This window comes from Pan troglodytes, chromosome 11 (genome assembly GCF_028858775.2).
Source record: "Pan troglodytes isolate AG18354 chromosome 11, NHGRI_mPanTro3-v2.0_pri, whole genome shotgun sequence".
NCBI classification, from domain to species: domain Eukaryota; kingdom Metazoa; phylum Chordata; class Mammalia; order Primates; family Hominidae; genus Pan; species Pan troglodytes.
In genome coordinates, this window is record NC_072409.2 from 103,566,299 (window position 1) to 103,593,019 (window position 26,721).

The 26,721-nt window shown below is 35.1% G+C and overlaps 1 protein-coding gene and 1 non-coding gene across 2 annotated transcripts in view; one reads left to right on the top strand and one right to left on the bottom strand.

Moving 5' to 3' along the window:
* TYRP1 (tyrosinase related protein 1) overlaps positions 1 to 26,721 on the bottom strand; it is a 1,163,994-nt gene that overhangs the window by 390,077 nt on the left and 747,196 nt on the right. The window lies entirely within an intron of this gene.
* Positions 20,015 to 20,200, top strand: LOC112204500 (U2 spliceosomal RNA). The gene has a single exon (XR_002938139.1). It is a non-coding gene; the product is annotated as a U2 spliceosomal RNA (small nuclear RNA).

Sequence of the window (26,721 nt, forward strand, 5' to 3'; positions counted from 1 at the left end):
TAGAGACGGGGTTTCACTGTGTTAGCCAGGATGGTCTCGATCTCCTGACCTAGTGATCCGCCTGCCTTGGCCTCCCAAAGTTCTGGGATTACAGGCATGAGCCACCGAGTCCGGCTGCCAACTAGTATTTTAATATAAAGTAGTATAGGGAATATCAGAATACATCATAAAAATACTATTTTAGGAAGCCTATATGTGTTTATTAAAAATCAATGTTAATTTCCACAACATGTGGATATTCAAAACAAGTTTGAACATCATTGCTTTTAATCCAATATGCCATATTTTTCTTAAATACTCCCAGAGATGAAAAATTCACTACGTCTTCCTACAACCAACTAAATGTTGAACAAATTCCAAATAAGCATTATGCTTTCCTTAAGTTAAAATATAATTTTCTATCATTTCAATCCCACTTTATGTTGCCCTCTTAAGCATTATACAATGTGCCTAATTCTTCTACATTTTACTGTTTTATTTATTTATTTATTTGAAGTTATTTTCAACATCATCGTACCTTGGGTAAGTTTGTATTTCATTTGCCCATGAAGAGGGATAAAACATTCTCATATCCAGTATTCCTACACTTTCGTTTTTCCTAGAATCTATAAATATATAATTGGAGAAAAAGCCATCATGATTTACAAACTAAAGGCTCTTTAATATCTACAGGAATCTTCTATAATTGCAGATGCGTGTACACAGTATTATCATGTGGATTATTTTCAAATTATTTGTAGCTCTTCATCATATTTTGAAAAGTACTGCAAGTGTGCCAACTTGTGGAAATTACATCTGTCAACATTTTCATTTGCTGTCCTGGCCAGACATTTGATCCTATAGAATTTGCAGCTTAGAGTGCCTTTAATGAACATACTGTATATACTTGAAGGCTGAGTAAAAAGAGGAGCTGGAGCAAATAGAGTATTACCATACAAAACCAGACTGTCAGTTCCAATTTAGATCCCTCTATTCCTGGTTACTCAGGGTTAAGCAGGTCCACCTCAGAGCTGCTGCTACAGGCGAGCAATCCCAGGAATGGTAAGTAGCTTGGTCATGCCATTTCCAAGATATCTTTCTTTCGCTGCTGATAGGGCATGGCTCACTTTCCACAGCCAAGTTTATCTCTATAGTAAGGCATCAATACAATTTAGTGTCATAGGCAATTTGTATTGGATCAGTTGCATGCTGGCTTAATAGGGCAGATTTTTGACATTATTATGAAACACTTACATCATAAAAGTTATTTAAAAATCCTGTCCGAAGACCTAAAATACTTTGACATTTCACTCTGCTTGCTAGAAGAGGCCAAATTATAGATTTTCTTTTTAATGTTGAAGAGTTGATTCACTTCTCATTAATTAAATGTCCAGCATCTTTGGAATTAAGCTGTCAGGTTTTATAAATGGAGCAAAAGGCATTCTAATTTCTCATTCTGAGTGTCTTGGAATTTAAATTACACCTCTGGGAGAAGAAGAGAGCATTGCAATTGTGGTTTGACTATTTGGACATCACTGCAGAAATGAGAGAAGAATGTAATCCTATTGCTTTGAGATAAATAATAATGAATTGGGTATTGGCAGCGAGGCATCTCTCAGTGAGAGCAGCGCAGTGAACTCTTATGCTGTACCTGGTCAGTGAAGTGAGTAGAGAGAATTTGTACCTACCCTTTAGATGATTTCATGTTATAAATTTATTAAGTGCCCCAGAGCACAATGTATCTTCATAAATTACAATTAAAACTGAGACATTCTTGGTCTCCAAAACCTCATGGCAAACTACTGTGGATGTACTAGAATTGCATCCCCAAATTGAATCGAGCTAGCAAGCATTTAGCAAATACACAATATATACATAATCATATACTGAGCACAAAGAAGGAGGAAATAGAAATGTGTTGATTACCAGGGGAACTTTAAAATATACCAAGCACCCAAGAATGTGATGTACAGTGATGTCAATTAAAGGCAGCATGAAAACAAAAGATTAGAAAGTATGCCAGAATCTGTGTTATGTAAAATGTAGAATTTTAAATAGGCCTTGAAGAAAATGTAGGAGCCAAATTATTAGAAAGAAGAGAAAAAGGGAACTTTCCCGAGATTATCCAATATTAATGGAATTTCCAAAACTCCCTAATAGCAACAATTGCTTGGAGGGAATGTAAAAAGTGAGAAATATATATATATGGATACGTATATATCCCATGCCATACCTGCTGAATCAAGAAAGCCACTGGATGGAGAGAGTAGGGTAGGGAATCCATTTTTTTTAAACAAAAATATTAAACAAATAACCTCCAAACCATTGATCTACTTTTCCACTTTTAGTTTTCTTTTATAGATTGTGTCCAAAAGACTTGTGTACATACTTTTCATGAACCTTATTCTGGCAGTTACTCCTATTTTTTCTTGAATGCACAAAATATCAGCCGTTATTTACCACTTTACTTATCTTCTCATCGAGGCCAGGAAATGTTGCCATGTTGCCAATTCTAAAGCAATTGTAAGACTTCATCAGTGAGTGAACAGATGTCCTGGCTGACCTGGGAGTGATGGTTCTTCTGGACACAGGGTGCCAGTAGTGAAACCAGGAAAGTTTTGGGTAAAATGGGACAGTCGGTCAACTCCTCCATTTTAAACTGCTTTCTTAACTTGCTTTAAGGAACCCAAAATTCATATTCTTTTTCCTGAATCATAGGCCACTGCTTTGGTGGATTCTACTTTTGTGACCTCATTTTCTTTTATCCCACAACTCAGTCATTCGGCTCATGCCATGCTGGTCTCCATGCTGCTTCTGGACCACTGGAACTAATACTGTTAGGGTATTTGCACTTTTTCTTTACTGTGGTCTCTAATGCTCTAAAGCTGTGCCTGCAGATATCTGCTTGACCCTCTGTGGCACTTTAGTCACATCTCTGCAGGAGTGTCACTTTAACACAGCTATTGCCTATAACTACACTGTAATATTGCACAAACTTACATATATCACATTGTCTCTATTGCTTTGTTTCTATTTTTAATGAACTTTATATCTGATTTCATTATATTTATATAATAAACATATTTAGCATGTTAATATATTTAATATAAATAAACATAGTAACTTTAAAATAAATATTTTATGCTTTCTCCAACAGAACGAAAAATACTGTTTTCCCTCTTTATTACTGTATCTCTGTCACTTCCGATAGTGTAAAGCGTATACTTGAAGCTCAAAAGTATTTGATGAATGAATAAATAACGATGGCAATGTTATTGACATTACAAAAGTCAATACCAAGTAAGGTGGTGAACGAGAACTCAATTGTAGATACTCCTGATTTCAGAGTCTTGGTATTGAAGCACTACATCACCATGCCTTCTTTCAATCTATAGAATAACTGCAAGTGAGGGAGGGAGTGGCTGGCTAATATTGGCCAGGTCGATTATTTGAAGATTGATCATAAAAGGCAGAGATGCTAGGTCACATGGCAACTCGTGTATAACTTTTCGAGAAACTTTCAAGCTGCTTCACACCAATGACTGTACTATCTTACATTTCCAAAGTACAAGGTTCAAATTATCATCCATCCTTGCCAACACATTATGTTCAGTGAAAGAATCCACATAGCAAAAGAATACATACATACAGTCACATATTGTATAATTCCATTTAAGTCGAATGTCCAGAATATACCAATTTTAAAGACAGAAAATAGATTAATGATTACCAAGTATTGAGAAATGAAGGCAATAACGTCTTACTGCTATCGAGATGGGGTCTTTATGGCAATCTCATTTTTCTCTAGAAAAATGTTCTGGAATTAAATAGTGGTGATGGCTGCACAACCTCGTGAATATACTAAAAGCCACTGAAGTGTTCACTTGAGTTTTATGGTGAATTATGTGAGGATTATATATTTAAGAAGGCAAAAAATGACTGGAGGTTATCAAATAATTGAAATAATTCAATACATTATGTGCTCTGCTATTGGGCATTTCTAATTGTGTTTTCTGAATGTAATGTCCCCCCAAACTATACTTTTGTCTTTTATTTCAACTGATGTATCCCAAATGGCTTGTAGACATGCTCTTGATATTTTCATATTGATATTGTATCCAACAATTTTCTTGAAATTTTTTATTATTTTGAATATTGTCTTTATACATTTTAATGTTTTTTAATATTGACAAGAACATTGTCTACAAATATTTTTCTTTATATTGTACTTGTATGTACTTTATTGTCTTATTCTAATCAGTAGGATCTCAAGTAAATATTGATTATGAACTTTGGTATCATATAATCATATAATGTTATGGATTTTAAAGAGGGTATTTTAATATTTCACTTTTAGGTATTGTGTGTTTTAGATTTTTACTAGATTTTTTTTTTATTTGGTTTTGGTAGTTTCTTTCTATAACTACGTTGCTGTTTATGTTTTATAATGAGTTTATCTTTAATTATATCAATTATGGTTTTTGTATTCAAATACAAATTTACGAAGATGGCCAACTAAAAGCAGCAGCAATCAGAGGTTCGCATCAAAAAGAACCATAACAGAGTACAAATCCTGCACCGGCTACCGAGGTATCCAGGTTCTGTCATTGGAACTGACTAGGCAACTGGCATGATCCATGGAGAGGAAGGAAGAGCAGTGTGGTGCAGCAGCCCACTGGAGAGCTACATGGGGCAGGAGAGTTCCCGCCTCACAGCCAAGGGAGGCGGTGAGTGAGCATGCCACCCTGCCTGGGAAACCGTGCTTTTTCTATGGAACTGTGAAACCCATGGATTAGGTTTTACTTGTGAGCCCAGGCCACTGGGGCCTAGGGTCCCAGCTAGGGAGCCATGCAGATTCTCAACAACCACTCAGCTACAATCTGCTTAAGCCTGCTGAGCTCCTGTAGGGAGGGGTGGCCAGTACCACAGCTGTGGCTACCTGCTGTCTAAACCATTTGTGCTCCTTGAGGGAGAGGCAGCAGCCATCACCAGGACTGATAGCTGCCTAACACACTAAGCTGCCAGGGCAGGGGAAGGGCGGCAGCCATCTCTATAGCTCCAGGCTGAGCTTTTCACTTGCTGGAACCAGGGAGGCTGGACGGCTTGGTCCCAAGATGTATCCCCCTCAGCCCAACACACTGGCTGTGACAGACAGTAGCTAGAGTGCCTCTTCAGGCCTGACCCTGACTCATCCCTCTTCACTGGCCAGGTCCTCCCTGCAAGAACTCCAGTAACTCCAGCCAAAGGCTCAGGGACAATACTCTGATCTCCCAGGGCCTGAGTCCCTAGGGGGAGGGGCGGCCACAGTCTCCACAGACCAGCAGACTTAGTCTTTCCTCCTGCTAGTTCTGAGGAATCTGGGGAGCCCAGACAAATGGGTTTCCCTAAAGTGAAGCATACCCCTCCACCAAGTGACAGTCAAACTGTTTCGTTAGATGAGTCCTGCTCCCTGTGCCATCCAACTGGGGGAGACCCTCCAATAGGGGTTGTCAGACAACCTATACAGGAACATTCCTACTGGCATCACGTTGATGACCCTCAAGGTCAGAGATCCCAAAGGAAAGAGTAGGCACCCATTTTTGCTATTCTCCAGACTCCTTGAGTGACATTCTCCAGGCACGGGAGTGAACCAGATGAATAGGGCATGAACCCCTAGCAAACCACAGCAGCCCTAAAGAAGAAGGACCTGACCGTTGAAAGAAAAACAAACAAACAAACAAACAAACAGAAAGCAACAACAACAGCACCAGTGAAAAAAAGTCCCTACAAAAACCCCATCCAAGGGTCACTAGCTTCAAAGATTGAAACTAGACAAACTCATGAAGACGAGAAAAAAGACAACAAAAAAATGCAAAAACCTGAAAGGCCAGAATGCCTTTTCTCCTCCAAATAATTACAACACATTTCTAGCAAGGGCACAGAACTGGAAGGAGGATGAAGTGAATCAACTGACAGAAGTAGGCTTCAGAAAGTGGGTAATAACAAACTCCACTGAGCTAAAGGAACATGTTCTAACCCAATGCAAAGAAGCTAAGAACCTTGATGAAAGGCTACAGGAGCTGCTAACCAGAATAACCAGTTTAGAGAGGAATGTAAATGACCTGATGGGGCTCAAAAACACAGCACAGGAACTTTGTGATGCATACACAAGCATCAATAGCCAAATCGACTGAGCAGAAGAGAGGATATCAGAGTGTGAAGACTATCTTGCTGAAATAAGGCATGCAGACAAGATTAGAGTAAAAAGAATGAAAAAGAACAAACAAAACCTCAGAGAAATATGAAACTATGTAAAAAGACTGAACCTATGATTGATTGGGGTACCTGAAAGAGATGCGGAGAATGAAACCAAGCTGGAAAACACACTTCAGGATAGTATCCAAGAGAACTTCCCCAACCTAGCAAGACAGGCCAACATGCAAATTCAGGAAATACAAAGAACACCACTAAGACACCCCACAAGCAGATCAACCCCAAGACACATAATCATCGGATTCTCCAAAATCAAAATGAAAGAAAAAATGTTAAAGGCAGCCAGCGATAAACGCCAGGTCACCTACAAAGGGAAGCCCATCAGACTAACAGCAGACCTCTCAGCAGAAACCCTACAAGCCAGAAGAGAGTGGGAGACAATATTCAACATTCTTAAATAAAATAATTTTCAACCCAGAATTTCATATCCAGCCAAACTAAGCTTCATAAGTGAAGGAGAAATAAAATCCTTTCCAGACAAGCAAATGCTGAGGGATTTTGTCACCACCAGGCCTTCCTTGCAAGAGCTCCTGAAGGAAGCACTAATATGGAAAGGAAAAACTGATACCAGCCATTATAAAAACATACCAAAATATTAAGACCAATGGCACAACAAAGAAACTTCATCAACTAGTGTGCAAAATAACCAGATAGCATTATAATGAGAGGATCCAATTCACACATAACACTATTAACCTTAAATGTAAATGGGCTAAACAACCCAATTAACAGACACAGACTGGCAAATTGGATAAAGATTCAAGACCCATTGGTGTGCTGTATTCAGGATACCCATGTCATGTGCAAAGACACACACAGGCTCAAAATCAAGAGATGGAGGAAAACCTACCAAGTAAATAGAAAGAAAAAAAACCAGCAGGGGTTGCAATCCTATTCTCTGACTAAACAGACTTTAAACCAACAAAGATCAAAAAAGACAAAGAAGGGCATTACATAATGGTAAAGGAATCAATTCAACAAGAAGTGCTAACTATTCTAAATATATGTACACCCAATACAGGAGCACCCAGATTCATAAAACAAGTTCTTAGAGATCCACAAAGAGGCTTAGACTCCAACACAATAATAGTCGGAGACTTTAACACCCCATTTTCAATGTTAGACAGATTGAGACAAAAAATTAACAAGTATATTCACGACTTGAACTCAGGTCTGAATCAAGTGGACCTAATACACATCTACAGAACTCTCCACCCCAAATCAACAGAATATACATTCTTCCCAGTGCTACATGGCACTTATTCTAAAATTGACCACCTAAGTGGAAGTAAAACACTTCTCAGCAAATGCGAAATAACTGAAGTCATAACAAGCAGTCTCTCAGACCACTGTGCAATCAAATTAGAACTCAGGATTAAGAAACTCAGTCAAAACCACACACCGACATGGAAATTGAACAACCTGGTCCTGAATGACTACTGGGTAAATAATGAAATTAAGGCAGACATAAGTAAGTTTTTTGAAACCAATTAAAACAAAGAGACAACATACCAGAATCTCTGGGACGCAGCTAAAGAAGTGTTAACAGGGAAATTTATAGCACTAAATGCCCACATCAGAAAATTAGAAAATCCTCAAATTGACACCCTAACATCACAATTAAAAGAGCTAGAGAAACAAGAGCAAACAAATCCAAAAGCTAGCAGAAGACAAGAAACAGCTAAGATCAGAGCAGAACTGAAGGAGGTGGAGACATGAAAATCTCTTAAAAGAATCAAATGAATCCAGGTGCCAGTTTTTTAAAAAAGTTAACAAAATAGATAGACCACTAGCTAGACTAATACAGAAGAAAAGAGAAGAATCAAATAGACATAATAAAAAAGGGCATATTACGACTGACCCCACAGAAATACAAACTACCATCAAAGAATACTATAAACACCTCTACAAAAATAAACTAGAAAATCTAGAAGAATTGGATAAATACCTGGACATATACACCCTCCCAAGACTAAACCAGGAAGAAGTCAAATCTCTGAATAGATCAATAACAATTTCTGAAATTGAGGCAGTAATTAATAGCCTATCAACCAAAAAAAGCCCAGGACAAGACAGCCCAGGACAAGACAAGATTCACAGCTGAATTCTATGAGAAGTACAAAGAGGATCTGGTACCATTTCTTCTGAAAATATGACAAACAATTGAAAAGGAGGGACTCCTCCTTAACTCATTTTGTGAGGTCAGCATCATCCTGATTACAAAATCTGGCAGAGACCACAAAAAATGAAAACTTCATGCCAATATCCCTAATGAACATCAATGTGGAAGTTCTCAATAAAATACTGGCAAACTGAATTCAGCAGCATACCAAAAAGCTTATCCACCACGATTACATCAGCTTCATCCCTGGGATGCAAGACTGGTTCAACATATGCAAATCTATAAACGTAACCCATCACATGACAAAAACCACATGATTATCTCAATAGATGCAGAAAAGGCCTCCAATAAAATTCAACATCCCTTCATGTTAAAAATTCTCAATAAACTAGGTATTGATGGAACATGTCTCCAAATAATAAGAGTTATTTATGACAAACCCACAGCCAATATCATACTGAATGGGCAAAAGCTGGAAGCATTCCCTTTGAAAACTGGCATAAGACAAAGATGCTCTTTCTCACCACTCCTATTCAACATAGTATTGAATGCTCTGGCCAGGGCAATCAGGCAAGAGAAAGAAATAAGGGTATTCAAATAGAAAGAGAGGAAGTCCAATTGTCTCTGTTGGAAGATGGCATGATTCTATATTTATAAAACCCCATCATCTCAGCCCAAAAAATCCTTAAGCTGATAAGCAACTTCAGCAAAGTCTCAGGATACAAAATCAATGTGCAAAAATCACAAGCATTCCTATATGTCAACAATAGACAAGCAGAGAGCCAAATCATGAATGAACTCCCATTCACAATTGCTACAAAGAGAATAAAATACCTAGGAATACAGTTAAAAAGAGATATGAAGGACCTCTTCAAGGAGAACTACAAACCACTGCTCAAGGAAATAAGAGAGGACACAAACAAATGGGAAAACATTCTATTCTTATGGATAGGAAGAATTGAAATCGTGAAAATGGCCATACTTCCAAAAGTAATTTGTGCTATTCCCATCAAACTACCATTGACTTTCTTCACAGAATTAGAAAAAAACTACTTTAAATTTCATACAGAACCAAAAAGAACCCATATAGCCAAGACAATCCCAAGCAAAAAGAACAAAGCTGGAGGCATCATGCTACCTGACTTCAAATTATACTACAAGGCTGCAGTAACCAAAACAGCCTGGTATTGGTACCAAACAAATATAGAGACAAATAGAACAGAACAGAGACCACAAAAATAACACCACACATCTACAACCATCTGGTCTTTGATAAACCTGATAAAAACAAGCAATGGGGATATGATCTCCTATTCAGTACATGGTGCTGGGAAAACTGGCTAGCCATATGCAGAAAACTGAAACTGGACCCCTTCCTTAAACCTTACACAAAAATTAACTCAAGATGGATTAAAGACTTAAATGTAAAACCCAAAACCATAAAAACTCTAGGAAAAAAAAAAAAAACCTAGGCAATATCATGCAGGACATAGGCACAGGCAAAGACTTCATGACAAAAACACCAAAAACAATTGCAACAAAAGCCAAAATTGACAAATGGGATCTAACTCAACCTAAAGACCTTCTGCGCAGCAAAAGAAACTATCATCAGAGGGAACAGGCAACCTACAGAATGGGAGAAAATTTTTGCAATCTACCCAGCTGACAAAGGTCTAATATCCAAAATTTATAAGGAACTTAAACAAATTTGCAAGAAAAAAACAACCCCATCAAAAAATGGCAAAGGATATGAACAGACATTTCTTAAAAGAAGACGTTTATACGGCCAACAAACATATGAAAAAAAACTCATTACTAATCATTAGAGAAATGCAAATAAAAACCACAATGAGATACCATCTCATTCCAGAGCGAATGGTGATTACTAAAAAGTCAAGAAACAATAGATGCCGACGATGCTGCAGAGCAATAGGAATGCTTTTACACTGTTGGTGGGAAGGTAAATTAGTTCAACCAATGTGGAAGACAGTGTGGGAATTCCTCAAGGATCTAGAACCAGAAATACCATTTGACCCAGCAATCCCATTACTGGGTATATACCCAAAGAAACATAAATCGTGCTACCATAAAGACACATGCATATGTATGCTTATTGCAGCACTGTTTACAATAGCAAAGACATGGAACCAACCCAAATGCCCACCAATGGATAGACAGACTGCATAAAGAAAATATGGTACACATACACCATGGAATACTATGTAGCCATAAAAAGGAATGAGATTATGTCCTTTGCAGGGACATGGATGAAGCTGGAAGCCATCATCCTCAGCAAACTAACACAAGAACAGAAAACCAAAAACTGCATGTTCTCACTCCAAAGTGGGAGCTGAACAATGAGAACACATGAAGACAGGGAGGGGGAAAATACACACCGGGACCAGCCAGGGGATGTGGTGGGCAAGGTGAGGGAGAGCATCAGGACAAACAGCTAATGCATGTGGGACTTAACACCTAGATGATGGGTTGATAGGTGCAGCAAATCACCATGACACACATATACTTGTGTAACAAACCTACATGTTCTGCACTTGTATCCCAGAACTTAAAGTAAAATAAATTAAATTAAATTAAATCAAATTAAATTAAAATAAATAAATAAATATTCAATGAAAAAAATACATCCAATAGCTTTAACTGTTAATGTGATAAATTGCATTAGAGAGCATTCTAATAGTAAATGATCTTTGCACTTCCTGAATAATCCCATATTGGATAAGAATGTATTATTAATTTATGAATGATACTGTCTCCAATTTTTTATTTATTTATTTTCTTACTTCTATTTAAACATGACTTCAAGTTTAGTTTTCTTCTGTTTTCTTATCCTTGGGAAACATTCATACATTTCTGTCCACACATTCAATGTCCTGTTTTTTAGCTAGTAAAAATTATTTTCATAAAATGAATCTAAACAGTATCTGGAAATTTATATACGAAATAATTTTTCTTTCTTCATTTCTTTTTCTTTATTAATTTTTTTTGCTTCTCGAAGTTTATTAACTTTATTAAATGTAGCCTAATAATAGTTATTTTTACTTTAATTTTAGACTATGCATTTAAACCCTTAAACAGTAATCATTTGAATCAGATTTCCTTTTAAATTCATTTTGCTAATTAATTAATATATAATAGTTGTACATATTTATGAGGTACATTTTTTGATACATGCCTACATTGGATCAGGATAATTGGGATATTTGTCACCTTAAACATTCATTATTTCTTTGTCCAGGGAACTTTCCAAATCTTCTTTTCCTGCTTCTTTTAAACATGCTATACGTTCTTGCGAGCTATAGTTACCCTACTTTAAGTAACATACTCTAACTGTATATTTTGTTAGAAATTTATCTATTTGCTTATAAATTGTTGTTACATTATTCACCTGTTTTCAGTTGTGTCTTCTAATGTCTAACATTACTAATTTATACATTTTTTCTTTTAAAAATGCAGCTTTTGTTCTTCTTGATGTTTTCTACTGTTTCTTTGTTTTCACATATCTCTGCTTTTAATTCTATTCCTTCCTTCCTTCCACTTTATTTGGACTTATTTTGTTATTTCTTTTCTATTTTTTAGATTCAGAATCTTAACTCATTACTTTTCATCTTTTTCTTTTCTAATAGAAATATCTAAAACTATACATTTTCATATGGCTATGAATATAGCTGTATCACACACATCTAGATATATTCTTATTTTCTTATTTCTCAGTTTAAAAAGTTTGTTAATTTTTATAATAACTGCACTTTTACTTATAGATTATGTAATAGTTTGCATTTTAAAACATTTTTAAATGTATGTAATATTTTTGGCTCTATTCTTGTTATTTATTCCTGTTTATTTTTTTATGAACATAAATGATTACCCGTATATTAGATCTTTGGTGCTTGTAGATAACAACCTAATGAGACAGGTTCTATAATTATCCCTACTTCACAGATGGGGAAAACTGAGAAACACAGCAGGTAAAAAAAGTTCCTAATAACACACAAATGGTGGAATTGGGAATTAAACCTGGGCAGTTTGTCTCCCCAGTTATCTCTTAGTGTGTTTTATTTTATTATGGTTTCAGTTCCTCCTCTCAATATTGTGGGCATATTTGCTAATAACTCCTCAGTTCCTGAGGAGTTACTTTTCTTTTTGGGAGAGTCTGATAGTTTTCTTCCATTACTGATCCCCTCATTTGATTTTTAACTTTTATTTTTGGGAGAGTCTGATAGTGTCCCTCCATTATTGATCCCCTCATTTGACTTTTAATTTTACTATAGTGATTATTCTATGTTCATTTGCAGTCAGGTTTTTTGTACCAGGGAAATGTCAATTGTTTTTCATACCTGGCACCTTAGGAAGAAGACACAATTTTGTGCACGGGCATAAGAATGGTGCACAGAAATTTTCTAAACTCCTCTAATGAAGAGGCAGCCCTTTCCATGCCTCGGATTCCGCAAGGATTTCTTCTGTAGTGCCCTATGGGAGTCTGGCTCACTGCCACATTTATTGTCTCTATGGAGGTGCTAGAACTCATTTTTTTAAATACTTTAAATTTTAGGGTACATGTGCACAACGTGCAGATTTGTTACATATGTATACATGTGCCATGTTGGTGTGCTGCATCCATTAACTCATCATTTAGCATTAGGTATATCTCCTAAAGCTATCCCTTCCCCCTCCCCTCACCCCGCTAGAACTCTTGTTGTCAGCTACAGTGTGGGGAGGTACCTTTCTTTTTAAAAATAAAGCTATTTATTTATTTGATATAGTTAAATAAATATATATTATTATTATAATTTATGTATTTCTTTGTAGACATTTTGTTTCTATCTTGAAATTAAACCGGATATTTAAGATCCAGCCTTTACTATATGAAGGACAAAAGGAATAAACTGAAAGATGGGTAGTAGGATCATATTCAACAAAACATCTGTCCTAAACTTTTGGTCGTTGCAGATGATCAAATTAACGTGATGTCATTAAGGTGTGTCCTAATCCATTATGACTCTGTTCTTATAAAAAGGGGAAACGAGCACTGAGACAAACAATTACAGGGGCAATGTCATGGGATTATGAAGGAAGAGATTGAAGAGAGGCATCTTCAAACCAAGGAACATCAAAAATTGCCAGCAAACCACCAGGAGCTAGAAAGGGAAAATGAAATAGATTCTCCCTCACAGCCTTCAGAAGCAAGCAACCCTGTTGGACCGTGATGTTGAACTTTCAGCATCCAAAACTGTGAGAGAATAAATTTATATTATTTTAAATCACTCGGTTACGGCTCTTAGAGCAGCCCTAGGAAACCAATACCAAAGTTACTTGGCCAAAGGACATCAGAAATACTTGAATAGCTCCGAATGTGCCTTTTTCTTTCAGGGTCTGAGAGGAATATATAAAATAGAACCATACATTCTGAAAGTACATTTTGTATTAATAAATGTTGGCCCCAAAGCTTGGGGTAAGATTCCATGAGATAAAATGGATCATGAGGACAAGTCCTTTAACCAAAGCTAAAAAGAAACCAAGGAAGATGTGTGTTTATCTTTTTCACTGAGCTCTTAACTGATTTTTTTTTTTTAATTTAACAATGGATTGCAAATAAGACTGGGTCAAGAAATTTCCAAGTCACCTCTTATGCTTTGTAGAAATGAAACATTTTGGTGGAGAAGGATATGGAAGATTTCCAATTTCAATTAAAAATCTAGCTTCATGGAAGCAAATTATGCCATCTGGAATTTAGATTATTTGGAACAACAGGAGAGATTAAAACCATTCCTTCTTTATGAAATATCCTTTACTTGATGAGCCATAACAGGCACTCTTTTTGGGACTGAAGAAAAATAAATTTTTACTGACTTATTTCTAGAAGAGTAAGGAAAAATGTATCAGTGTAGATAGAGATAGTACTTTCTTTTATCTAAAGGCCAAGACGAGGTAAAATAAAATATTTATAGCTCTTTTAAGAGAGAGTATGGGTTCAGTTATTCTCAAGAAATCTCTCTGTTATCTTTACAAAGTTCTGACTTAAGAAAGAATCCATGTGCTATTAAATTGAGCTATTTGAACTCAATGACTCAAATCTGTATATTGAATCAAGGGTCTCTTTTTCAGAGAAGTTAAACTTGGATATTGATGAAGAGGATAATAGACATAACCATAACATTTATTAAGAAATATCTCTGTGCATGGCAGCATGCTAAAGATACTTAAAAAATTGTTCTATGTGACATGACTAATTCCTGAAGAGCTAGGACTTTTTTTTCAAAATTGGTATTTCTAAACTATGCTACATTTCCACAGCATCCCTTTCCTTTCAGAGTCCTCCTTAACCAAGGCTTACATTTATTAGGAGATGCTACAAAAAATGACACTGTGTTATTTATTTTCAAACCCACAGTTAGGGTTCAGAAGATAAAGAGAAATCCATCAGGCAGACAGCAAAAAAAGTAAACAATATAATTGGAAAATGTGTCCAGAAACTTTATTTGATATGAAGTTTTATTCCAACTTCTAAAATTCCCTCTGTGTCAAAGGGTTGAAAGACTAGAAATTACTTTTCCCTCCTTGTTTTCCAGCAGAGTTTTAGTTAGGGTTAGCTAATGAGAAGAACTTGGATGAGATGGAAAGCAAAACGAGCAAAAACACTATTCTTTGACGAAAGCTTAGAATAGGCATATGGCATTTGTATATGACAGACATAGAGTTTTGCCAGGACTGTTTAGACATATCTCTGAGAATGACACACTCTGTTTTTCAGAAGCTGCTGTCACCTGTGATGCCTCCCTTGAAACTCTTGCACTTTCCAATTTTCTAAAAAACAGACACACCCTCCCTATTCTTTGGTCTCCCAGCTCTTCTATTATAACTATAGTGTAAGATTCAAATTCTTCCCTGAAATACATAGAGTGGCTCACGTATAAACAAAAAATCCTAAGTAAGACAGAAAGGACCAAAATAATATGATGTCAGGTATTAAATTAGGAAAAGAGGAAGTCAAATTGTCCCTGTTGGCAGATGACATGATTGTATATCTAGAAAACCCCATTGTCTCAGCCCAAATTCTCCTTAAGCTGGTAGGCAACTTCAGTAAAGTCTCAGGATACAAAATCAATGTGCAAATATCACAAGCATTCTTATATACCAATAACAGACAAACAGAGAGCCAAATCATGAGTGAACTCCCATTCACAATTGCTTCAAAGAGAATAAAATACCTTGGAATCCAACTTACAAGGGACGTGAGGGACCTCTTCAAGGAGAACTACAAATCACTGCTCAATGAAATAAAAGAGGATACAAACAAATGGAAGAACATTCCATGCTCATGGGCAGGAAGAATCAATATCATGAAAACGGCCATACTGCCCAAGGTAATTTATAGATTCAAGGCCATCCCCATCAAGCTACCAACGACTTTCTTCACAGAATTGGAAAAAACTACTTTAAAGTTCATATGGAACCAAAAAAGAGCGCACATTGCCGAGTCAATCCTAAGCCAAAAGAACAAAGCTGGAGGCATCACGCTACCTGACTTCAAACTATACTACAAGGCTACAGTAACCAAAACAGCATGGTACTGGTACCAAAACGGAGATATAGACAAATGGAACAGTACAGAGCCCTCAGAAATAATGCCACATATCTACAACCATCTGATCTTTGACAAACCTGACAAAAACAAGAAATGGCGAAAGGATTCCCTATTTAATAAATGGTGCTGGGAAAACGGGCTAGCCATATGTAGAAAGCTGAAACTGGATCCTTTCCTTACATCGTATACAAAAATTAATTCAAGACGGATTAAAGACTTAAATGTTAGACCTAAAACCATAAAAACCCTAGAAGAAAACCTAGGCAATACCATTCAGGACATAGGCACGGGCAAGGACTTCATGTCTAAAACACCGAAAGCAATGGCAACAAAAGCCAACACTGACAAATGGGATCTAATTCAACTAAAGAGCTTCTGTACAGCAAAAGAAACTACCATCAGAGTGAACAGGCAACCTACAGAATGGGAGAAAGTTTCTGCAATCTACTCATCTGACAAAGGGCTAATATCCAGAATCTACAATGAACTCAAACAAATTTACAAGAAAAAAACAAACAACCCCATCAAAAAGTGGGCAAAGGACATGAACAGACACTTCTCAAAAGAAGACATTTATGCAGCCAAAAAACACATGAAAAAATGCTCATCATCACTGGCCATCAGAGAAATGCAAATCAAAACCACAATGAGATACCATCTCACACCAGTTAGAATGGCGATCATTAAAAAGTCAGGAAACAACAGGTGCTGGAGAGGATGTGGAGAAATAGGAACACTTTTACACTGTTGGTGGGACTGTAAACTAGTTCAACCATTGTGGAAGTCGGTGTGGCAATTCCTCAGGGATCTAGAACTGGAAATACCATTTGACCCAGGCATCCCATTACTGGGTATATACCCAAAGGATTATAAATCATGCTGCTGTATGTTGCTGTATGCAGCATGCACACGTATGTTTATTGTGGCACTATTCGCAATAGCAAAGACTTGCCAGCAACCCAAATGTCCAACAATGATAGACTGGATTAAGAAAATGTGGCACATATACACCATGGAATACCATGCAGCCATAAAAAACGATGAGTTCATGTCCTTTGTAGGGACATGGATGAAGGTGGAAACCATCATTCTCAGCAATCTATCGCAAGGACAAAAAACCAAACACCGCATGTTCTCACTCATAGGTGGGAATTGAACAATGAGAACACAGGGACACAGGAAGGGGAACATCACACTCTGGGGCCTGTTGTGGGGTGGGGGGAGGGGGAGGGATAGCATTTGCAGATATACCTAATGTTAAATGACCAGTTACTGGGTGCAGCACACCAACATGGCACATGTATACACATGTAACTAACCTGCACGTTGTGCACATGTACCCTAAAACTTAAAGTGTAATAACAAAAAATCATAATAATAAAATAAAAATAAAAATAAAATAAATAGAACATTGTAGGGTCTTCTTTGAAATAGAACAAATTCCTTGGTGCAATTTATGTGTCAAAGTTTCCTGTGGCATCAGGCTGACATGGGAATTTTACTTGAAATGACACCCTTGCTTGGCCCCTTTCTCTTTCTTAACCTACTTCGTCCCTGCTCTTCTCTGTCTCTCTGGATAACTTCCATAATAAATCAAGTTACTTGTACCTGAAAACTCCATAATCTGTATGGCTAGTGGCTACACTTTTTGACAGTACAGCTTCTACCATAATACATAGTTTCATTGGAAAGTGCTGTCCTAGCGGGTTTCATTGATTTCATCTTCCTACAATGAAAGGTTCTATATAGTCTGATTACATTATTTGAAGTAGAGATAGTAATAATTAGGGGCTGCATTTAGTTTTATTAAGGTTTATTATTTGTGGTTTGCCCTTACTCTTAAAATGTGTCCCATATGAGGTCTTGAATAATGACCTCGTGGTCTTTCAACTCTAATCTTTGTGTTCCTAGCACAAAGGGATTGTTGAATGTTCTTAGTTTCACTGCTTCTAAGCCTCATGCACAGTCTAAGAAAAAAAATACTTCAGTGGGATGACACAGACCAGATTTTGACCTCATTTTTCTGAAGTTCTTTTTTCTACATAGTCTTGTTCCCTCAAGTTGTGACTGTCTTAGTATAGCTAAACTTTGACTTTACTTTCTGATTCACATGAATCTTCCAAAGACTCTGGTTCAAGAATTCTATTTAGTTGCTCAGCCCACTGAAAATTAGGTATAAATTTAAGAAAAAATCTTCAGAGAAGCTTGAGCTCACTTACTCTATTCTTATTTTCTCTGATATCCTTATTTTTCAATTCCTGGCTGCCTTGTATACTCTTCTATGCCTTTATTTGGTAGCTGAATTATGATAAATCTACATTAGTTTGTTTTCCCCTCATTCTTATTTGCATTCTAAGGCTTTAGATGGCTATCTTTCATCTGTTTGAATAATCCTTAGGCATTGTTTCTTCAACTATTCAGCCTTATTTTCTCTCTCCTATTTTTCAGTCTCCAGTTACCCAGATTAGACCACATAACCATAACTAAGTATTATCCTCTCTCCCTTAATTTTTATTCAGTTTTTACTTCTTATATTCATTCTGGATATTTTCTTCAAGCCTATCTTCCAGCTCATTATTCTCTCTTCAGCTTAGGGTATTCTTTTGTTAAACACATTTATTTTATTGATTTATATACATTTCAGTTCTCTGCCAAATTTGTCTATCTTATCTTCTATCTTTTTGAACATGTTAAGCATTATCTACATAATTACATTTTCTGGACCTCTTCTAGGTCTATTTTTAATTTTTATTGTGTTTTGCTTTGTAATAATAATGAGTTTTGTTTCCTTCCAAGTAAGGGGTAAAGTAATAGTGAATAGCATATATAAGAATTGTAGAGATATTTCAAGGAGTAGAATTAATTTACATCCCTGTAAAGAGGGTGTTTGTTTACTTTTATTGTATGTCAAGGGCAATAGCAACCCAAGATAACCTTCATCTGTTCAGAAAAGTTAAGATTATTTAAAGCAGGGCTGCTGTTTTTGAACATGCCAGTATATTTCTGATTCATTCTCACCAGTATCAATTATCATTTTATGGTCTTAATATAAAGTATAGGGGGTTTAAAAGCTTCTTCTACTTGCCATTTTTCTGGACTCCATTTTTTTTTTCACTCCCTATTTCCTCTAGGCTGTCAAAGCATCTGTTTAACTTTTTTATATATCAGCTTCCTTTTCTGGAATTACTAGATGCTTCTGGGGGAAAAGTAGCTAAAAATACCAGTACTACTTTTTTTTTTTATTTCTATGCTCCTTCACTGCCTTATTAGTTTCCTGTTTCCATCTAATGAGTTTAAAAAACAAAACAAAACAAAAAACCAAAAATATTTCCTGTATTTCTAGCTATTCTTAGCAGGGAGGTTGGTCCAAATTATTTAGGTCTCTATTTCTCTATATGAGTATCTGCCAGCATGACTTTACTCCAAAATATTTTTTTCCTAAACCAAGGAATAAGTAAATGCTATGTTTAACTTACAAACATTTTAAAAAATAATTAAGTTAGAGCCTTAATACACATAAACATGCATTAAATGGTTTATGATAAATGGCTTATAAAATGTTTTTCTCTGAATTGTGCTTATATCATCAACATCTGGGTTATCATTTATTCTCTTCTATGTATTATAGTTGCTGACGGCTGATGATATAGTCATGTCAGCATCATCACAATGTTTTATTAGCTATATCTGGCCAGACATACTAATTATAATATAGGTGACATCTCTGTCACATTTGTTCAAAGATCATACTTAGTATTACAATCTTGATTAGATATATGTATAGCTATGATTGTTCAACTCTGTGTAGCCAAGCATATTGTGGTTGTATTGTCTAGGAGTCTTGACTGAATTATCTAAAAAACTTCAAAATTGTAGTGGCTTAATAAAATATAATTGTATAATTTTCTCATGTAATGGTACTAATTTACAGTTCAGATTGGATGACAATCTATCCCTCTCCTATAAGTACTAACTCAAAGACCTTGGCTATTTACCTCTGAGGGTCCACCACCTCTTAGAACCTTGTCATCAGAGATTGCATCTAGCAAAAGGAAGAAATCACTTCTCAGCCTTTTGGCTAAGATCAAGTATACTATCTGTTCTTATCAGCTAAATATCTTATATGTTCTCTTTCCGAGGAAAATATTAAATGGATCGTTGGAAATAGCAGATAGAACATAAGTTTGTTTTGCCTACTCCATACATTAACCTGGCATTGCAGTACTGCCAGGAAGAGACAGAGAGAGAGAGAGAGAACAAAAGAAAAGAAAGAAAGTAAGAAAAAAAGAAAGAAGGAGAGAGAGAGAAAGAAGGAAATAAAGAAAGAGAGAGAAAGAAAAAAGAAAGAAAGAAAAAAAGAAAGAAGAAAAGGAGAAAGAAAACGTCTAGGCAAAGAAGCAAAAAGAGAAAAACAATCACTACCACTCACATGATATCACCACAATTATAACTCAGATTCTCTATCTACAGGGAATGTAGGAAATGCTACATGCCCAGAGAAAAGAGGAAACAGGCATCAGTGAATATCTGATAGTTTCTGACCCAATGGCAAAAACACCTTCATTTGTAAACAGGCATACCATTGTCTTCTGGGAACAAAATGCTGACTTTTTTTTTCTTCCAACCAGAAAGAGATTGAGTACAGAAGAAAATAATAGAGGTTAGATGCTATAGATACCTTGTTTCTGTTAAATATAGAATTCTAGGTTGACCCTTTGCAATAACACATACATGCACATCTATACAACAACAAAACAATACTACTGTCCTATATAGTTTTTGTCTTCCATGCACTATGTATTACACATTTTCACTGCTAATAATACAAACCAAAGTTCAATAGCTTAATGTTTTGCTCTTCTGTTACTTAATTTCTAAGCTTCATTCATTGTGAAGGCAGTAAATGTAAATGAAAGAACAATGTAGACAAATCTCACATCAACAGACTAAAGAAAAAATATTGTCAAAATGTCAGTTTTTTCCAACTTTATCTATAGATTTAATAGAATGCCAATAAAAATGCCAGAAAATTATTTTGTGGATATTGATAAAGTGACTCTAAATTTTATACAAAGAGGCAAAAAATTCAGTATAGCCAAAAAATATGAAGAAGAATTTGGAGTGCTGATACTACTTGACTTCAAGACTTAATTTAAACCTACAATAAACAAGACAGTGTGATAGGCAAAAAGGTAGACAAATTGGTCATAAATAGAAAAGAGAACTCAGAAATAGTGCTACATAAATATAGTCAAATTATTAAAAGAGAGGTAATACAATGAGGGAAAGATAGTCATTTCAACATATGGTGCTGAAAGAACTGGACACAGCATGCAGCAATAATTAAATTAGACACAGCCCTTATACCCTTCACAAAAATTAAAATGGATTATAGACCCAAATGTAAAATGTAAAACTGTAGAACTCCTAAGAGATAACAGAGAAAAAAACTTAGATGACCTTGGACACTGTGATGACTTCTTAGATGCAACACCAAAGGCAAAATACATTTAAAAATAATTAATAAGCTGGACTTCACTCAAGTTAAAAACTTCTGTTCTGCAAAAGATAATGTCGAGGAAATGAGAAGATAAGCCACAGGTTGTGAGATAATAGTTGAAAAAGACACAACTGTTAAAGGACTATTATCCAAAATATACAAAGAACTTTTAAAACTTAACAATAAGAAAATAAACATCTCAATTATAAAACGGGTCAAAAATTTATCCAGGCACGGTGGCAGATGTCTGTGGTCTCAGCTACTCAGAAGGCTGAGGTGGGACGACCGCTTGAGCCCGGGAGGCTGAGGCTAAAGTGAGCCATGATTGTGCCATCACATTCCAGCCTGGGCAACAGAGCAAGACCGTTTCTTAAAAATACAGAAAATAAAAATAAAAATGAAATAAAATAAGAAAAACTCAAAAAAGATTAAAAACAGGCCAAAGGCCTTAACAAGACACCTCACCAAAAGCATATGCAGATGGAAAGTAAGCACTTAAAGAGATGCTGCACATCAGGGAACTGCAAACTGAAGGAATACTACTACATTCCTATTAAAATCACCAAAATCCAGAATACTAACAAAACAAAAAGCTGGTAAAGATGCAGAGCAATAGGAACTCTCATTCATTGATGATGAGAATGAAAAATGGCACAGACACTTTAGAAGACAGTTTGGCAGTTTTTTACAAAACTAAACGTACTTTTACCATATGATCTAATATTTGTGCTTTTTGATATTTATCTAAAGAAGTTGAAAATATATGTCTACACAAAAACCCACACACAGAGGTAAACCCTCATTTATTATTGCCAAAATTTGGAAGCAATCAAGATGTTTTTAGTAGGTAAGTGGATAAATAAACTCTGGTACATCCAGACAATAAAATAGTATTTAGTGCTATGAAGAAATGAGCTATCAAGCCATAGAAAGACAAAGGGAAATCTTAAATGCATATTACTAAGTGAAATAACCCAATTTGAAAAGGCTACGTATTAGTCAGGGCTCTCTAGAGGGACAGGACTAATAGGATCTACCTATCTATCTATCTATATCTATATCTATATCTACATATGGAATTTATTAAGTAGTATTAACTCACATAATCACAAAGTCCCACACAGGCTGTCTGCAAGCTGAGGAGCAAGGAAGCCAGTCTGAGTTCCAAAGATGTAGAACTTGGAGTCCAATGTTCCAGGGCAGGAAGCATCCAGCACAGGAGAAAGATGAAGGCTGGGAGGCTAAGCTAGTGTAGACTTTTCAGGGTTTTCTGTGTGCTTTATATCCTGGCCATCCTGACAGCTGATTAGATGGTGCCCACCCAGATTAAGGATGGGTCTACCTTTCCCAACCCACTGACTCAAATGTTAATCTCCTTTGGCAACACCTTCACAAACACACCCAGGATCAATACTTTGCATCCTTCAGTCCAATGGAGTTGACAGTCAGTATCAGCCATCACAGGCTACATACTGTATGATTCCAAGTATGACATTTTGGAAAATGCCAAACCATGGTGACAGTAAAAGAATTAGTGTTTGCCAAGGGTTGGAGGAGGTTAAGAATAAAGAATGGATAAATAGTGGAAACACAGAGGGTTTTAGGGCAGTAATGATACCATTTATGGTACTATAATTGTAGACACACACTATTATACATTTGACAAAATCCATAGAATGTACACCACCAAGAGTAAACCGTAAAGTAAATTATTGGCTCTGGGTGATAATGATATGTCAATGAATGTTCACCAGTTATAACTAAATATCATTCTGTTTAGGGATGTTGATAATGGGGGATTGGGGAATTGTAAGTGCATGTGTAAAAGTGGGAGATATATAGCAATCTCTAAATTTTGCTGTCAACCTAAAAATGCTCTAAAAACAATAAAGTCTAAAATAAAGTAAAATAAAATAAAATGTTGACAGTGAAATATATAGTAGCAGAAATAGGTAACAAAACTGTTTTTAAATTCCTGTTTTTAATTTCCTCTTGATAATTTTAACAACATTAGCCCAAGTTTTAGGTATGCAACCAAAGTTCAGTAAAATGGGATTGTTTTTGGCTCTGCAATACTTTTCCAACATAGTCTTAAAATTGACCAGTTTCTCTTACTATGACTATTTCTTGTATTGTCAGAGAAATTAGTTATAAAGCAATCTGTTAAAATTAATTATAAAAGTCTATAAAAGATTTTCATTCCAAGGTTCTTTTTTGGGATCTTCAGCTCCATAGTAAAGACATTTATACATTTGTGTTCCCAAGCAAGATCAGTTATATATGCATTCAGTCTTTCTCACTGATATTAGTAGAAAATTAATTTTAATTAACACTATTAAAATGCATAAACTACAATATGTATCTCAAAATATTTCTTAGCATTTGCAGTTATGAAGAGTTAATTAGAAATAATATTACAGGTACCTATTTCTGGCATTTAATATATTTCAGAAGAAAGCATTCTAAATGTAGTCACAAACATTTGAAAGTTATACAGGGGGTAATTACCAAAATATTAAGTTGCATAGTTCACTGTTTTTATTTACTTTTCTGAGTTCGGTCACTAACTGACAGAGAAAAGTTTTAGCGTGTAGAGGGATATGATACATATATATCATATATATATATCATATATATGATATATATATGATATATATATGATATATATATATCATATATATGTTTAGAGTACAATAGAATTTGATAAAAAGAGAACTTTATTGAAAATACATTTTAAGCTTAAAAGTGTATATGGCTAAATGTGCACTTGTTTTGTGGAAATTCTCCAAGTTCCTGTGTGTTTCATATATATTCTAATGGAGTTTTTGTGTAAGTACTTATTGATAGAATTATTTTTATTTTTCTATTGCTCACTGTGGATCCTGGTATTTAGAGAAATAGTGAATACTTTTGAGCCTCAGAGATACTGCTGAATAAATTGTAATGACTATATTCTGGATGCTGTTTCTTATGTTTATATATGCAAGAATCTTTTAACAGTTATTTCTTGGCATGCTTGTACTAGCACAATACTGTTGTATTGTTTTAAAATACCTCTTGTTTCACATCTTACTCTTTTTCTTGGTTGCACTATAAATATTTCAGCTCTCTTCCACCTCCCCCTAAGTTTCATTCTTCAGCAATGGAATTGTTCAATAATTGCTTTGAGTGACAAGAAAAATTATTTTTTAGTATAAAGCTATTTTTCATTTGTAATAAACTAGCAGTTTAGAAACAAACATATCTCCCAATAAAATATCACTCAATTAGATAACTCAAGAAGATTAAATACTATGACATTAATTTTTCACTCATTAGATTGAAACATTGCTCCTTTTTATTTTAGTCTTCAGGATTTTGGTGATTAAAAGTCTGGTATCAACCTGACTCTTGTAAATTAATGTTTTTCTTTTCTCTCTCTCCATTTTCTTTCCCTTACTCTATAGAGGTTTATAACTTTTTATCCTGGGGCTTCTGAAATTTTACCAGGATGTATCTCTACATAGATTTGTTTTTATTAATTCACTGCGGTATTCAAAAATTGTAGATTTTCTTCAGATAATAGATATCACCTCCTCTGAGGAATGAGTCCTTGGGTAGTGGTGGAAATAAGGATTTTTGATTTCTGCTTCTGTGATGATGGTTATCAGTACAATTTTAAATACTATAATTTTATATGTAGCTTTTTCTTTGTTGGTTATAAACAAAGTCTATTTACCACTATGACTTGAAGAATTTATGTCACCGACACTTCCCTCTCTTCCATTCCTGTTCTTGTTACGGCCTTACATGATATACTTATCACTGTTTTTCACAAACTGCTGGTTTTATACTGTGTCCCAGCTTTCTGTCTTTGAATATGAAGAGAGCAACATATCCACTCCAAACATTATTTCAACATTCCCTATTCCCCATATCTACCCAGTATACTATTTATTCTATATTGCAAGATTCATAGAATTTGTACTCTGGTAAATATAATCAAATCTCCCAAGATATGTTTATAGGTTGATTTATATTTTCAAAGCCAACATTATGGTTATCAATTATTATTTGCTCCAAAAATCAAATAGTGAGTTTGGACTTGTATAGGTGCACAGGTAATCCTATGTCATTATATTCTGCTTTCCAGAGGAGAAAGATATCTAATACAAATTTAAAAAGGAAGCATGAGGTAGAAGTCTTAAACAGCATTATTTAAAGTTAAATTTATTAAACTGTCACCTTCTAACTAAGACAAACTTAAAACTTTTGAAAGGCAGACAACAACAAAATTATAACAGTAGCACCCCCAATATTCACCATAGAATAAAATTACCAGACATATGCAGAAGCTGGAAATTTGACCATACCCATTCTATGTGTTACTTTGGTTATACATTTGTATTCCAGAAATACTATCAATTATTCAATATTTTGTCACTGTATCATGAAAAAGTTATTTACGTTTTTTAAAAAAGAAGCAAACAAATAATAAAATGTATTTTATAATTACTTGCGTATTTAACTCTATTGATGGTCTTCATTTTTTTGAAAGTGAAACTAAAGATTAGGTTATTTCTTGTAACTTAAGTTTACCATGAAGAAAATCTTAAGATACATAAATAAAATAAAGTAAGGTTTTTTTTCATATTTTTGTCACTCCTAGACACAGTAGATAAGAAGATGATCCGTAGCCACTGGGAGAACAAGGGTTTCCCGGCGTATTTCTGTGGGCATTTGGAGGAGCAATTGCTGAGTTAATGATGTGCTATTCCAAGAAACCTATGGCTATTCAAAATCACAGTGTTCATCCCATCTGTAAACATTTTCTAGCAATATAACAAGATCCTAGATCAAAGTCAGTGTCCTCTCGTTTCAGGCTGCTTCACAGGATTTCTTTTATGAAAAGACTGGCCACAATTGTAGCAATTTTTAAAGTGACTCAATTATCTAAACACAAATAATACTCATATTTTCAAATTAAATGACTATAATTTAATTATATTCATAATTTAAGCATGATAAAATTTGTGTTGAATTTTTAACTACTTCAGGATATTGGTTTCATTATGTTTCTTAAGACATTGTACCCAAAGATTTAAACTTTTATATTCATCAATCTAGTGTCCATAATTAGAAAATAATAAGTTAATATAAGCTTTGAGTATGATATTCTAATGAAAATGTAGAAAAATATTTTCAAAGATATTCATCTGTTAATTTTTTGATTGTCTTTTACTATACATTATAGTTTTTGTATTTTTCAACATTTGATATTTCTTT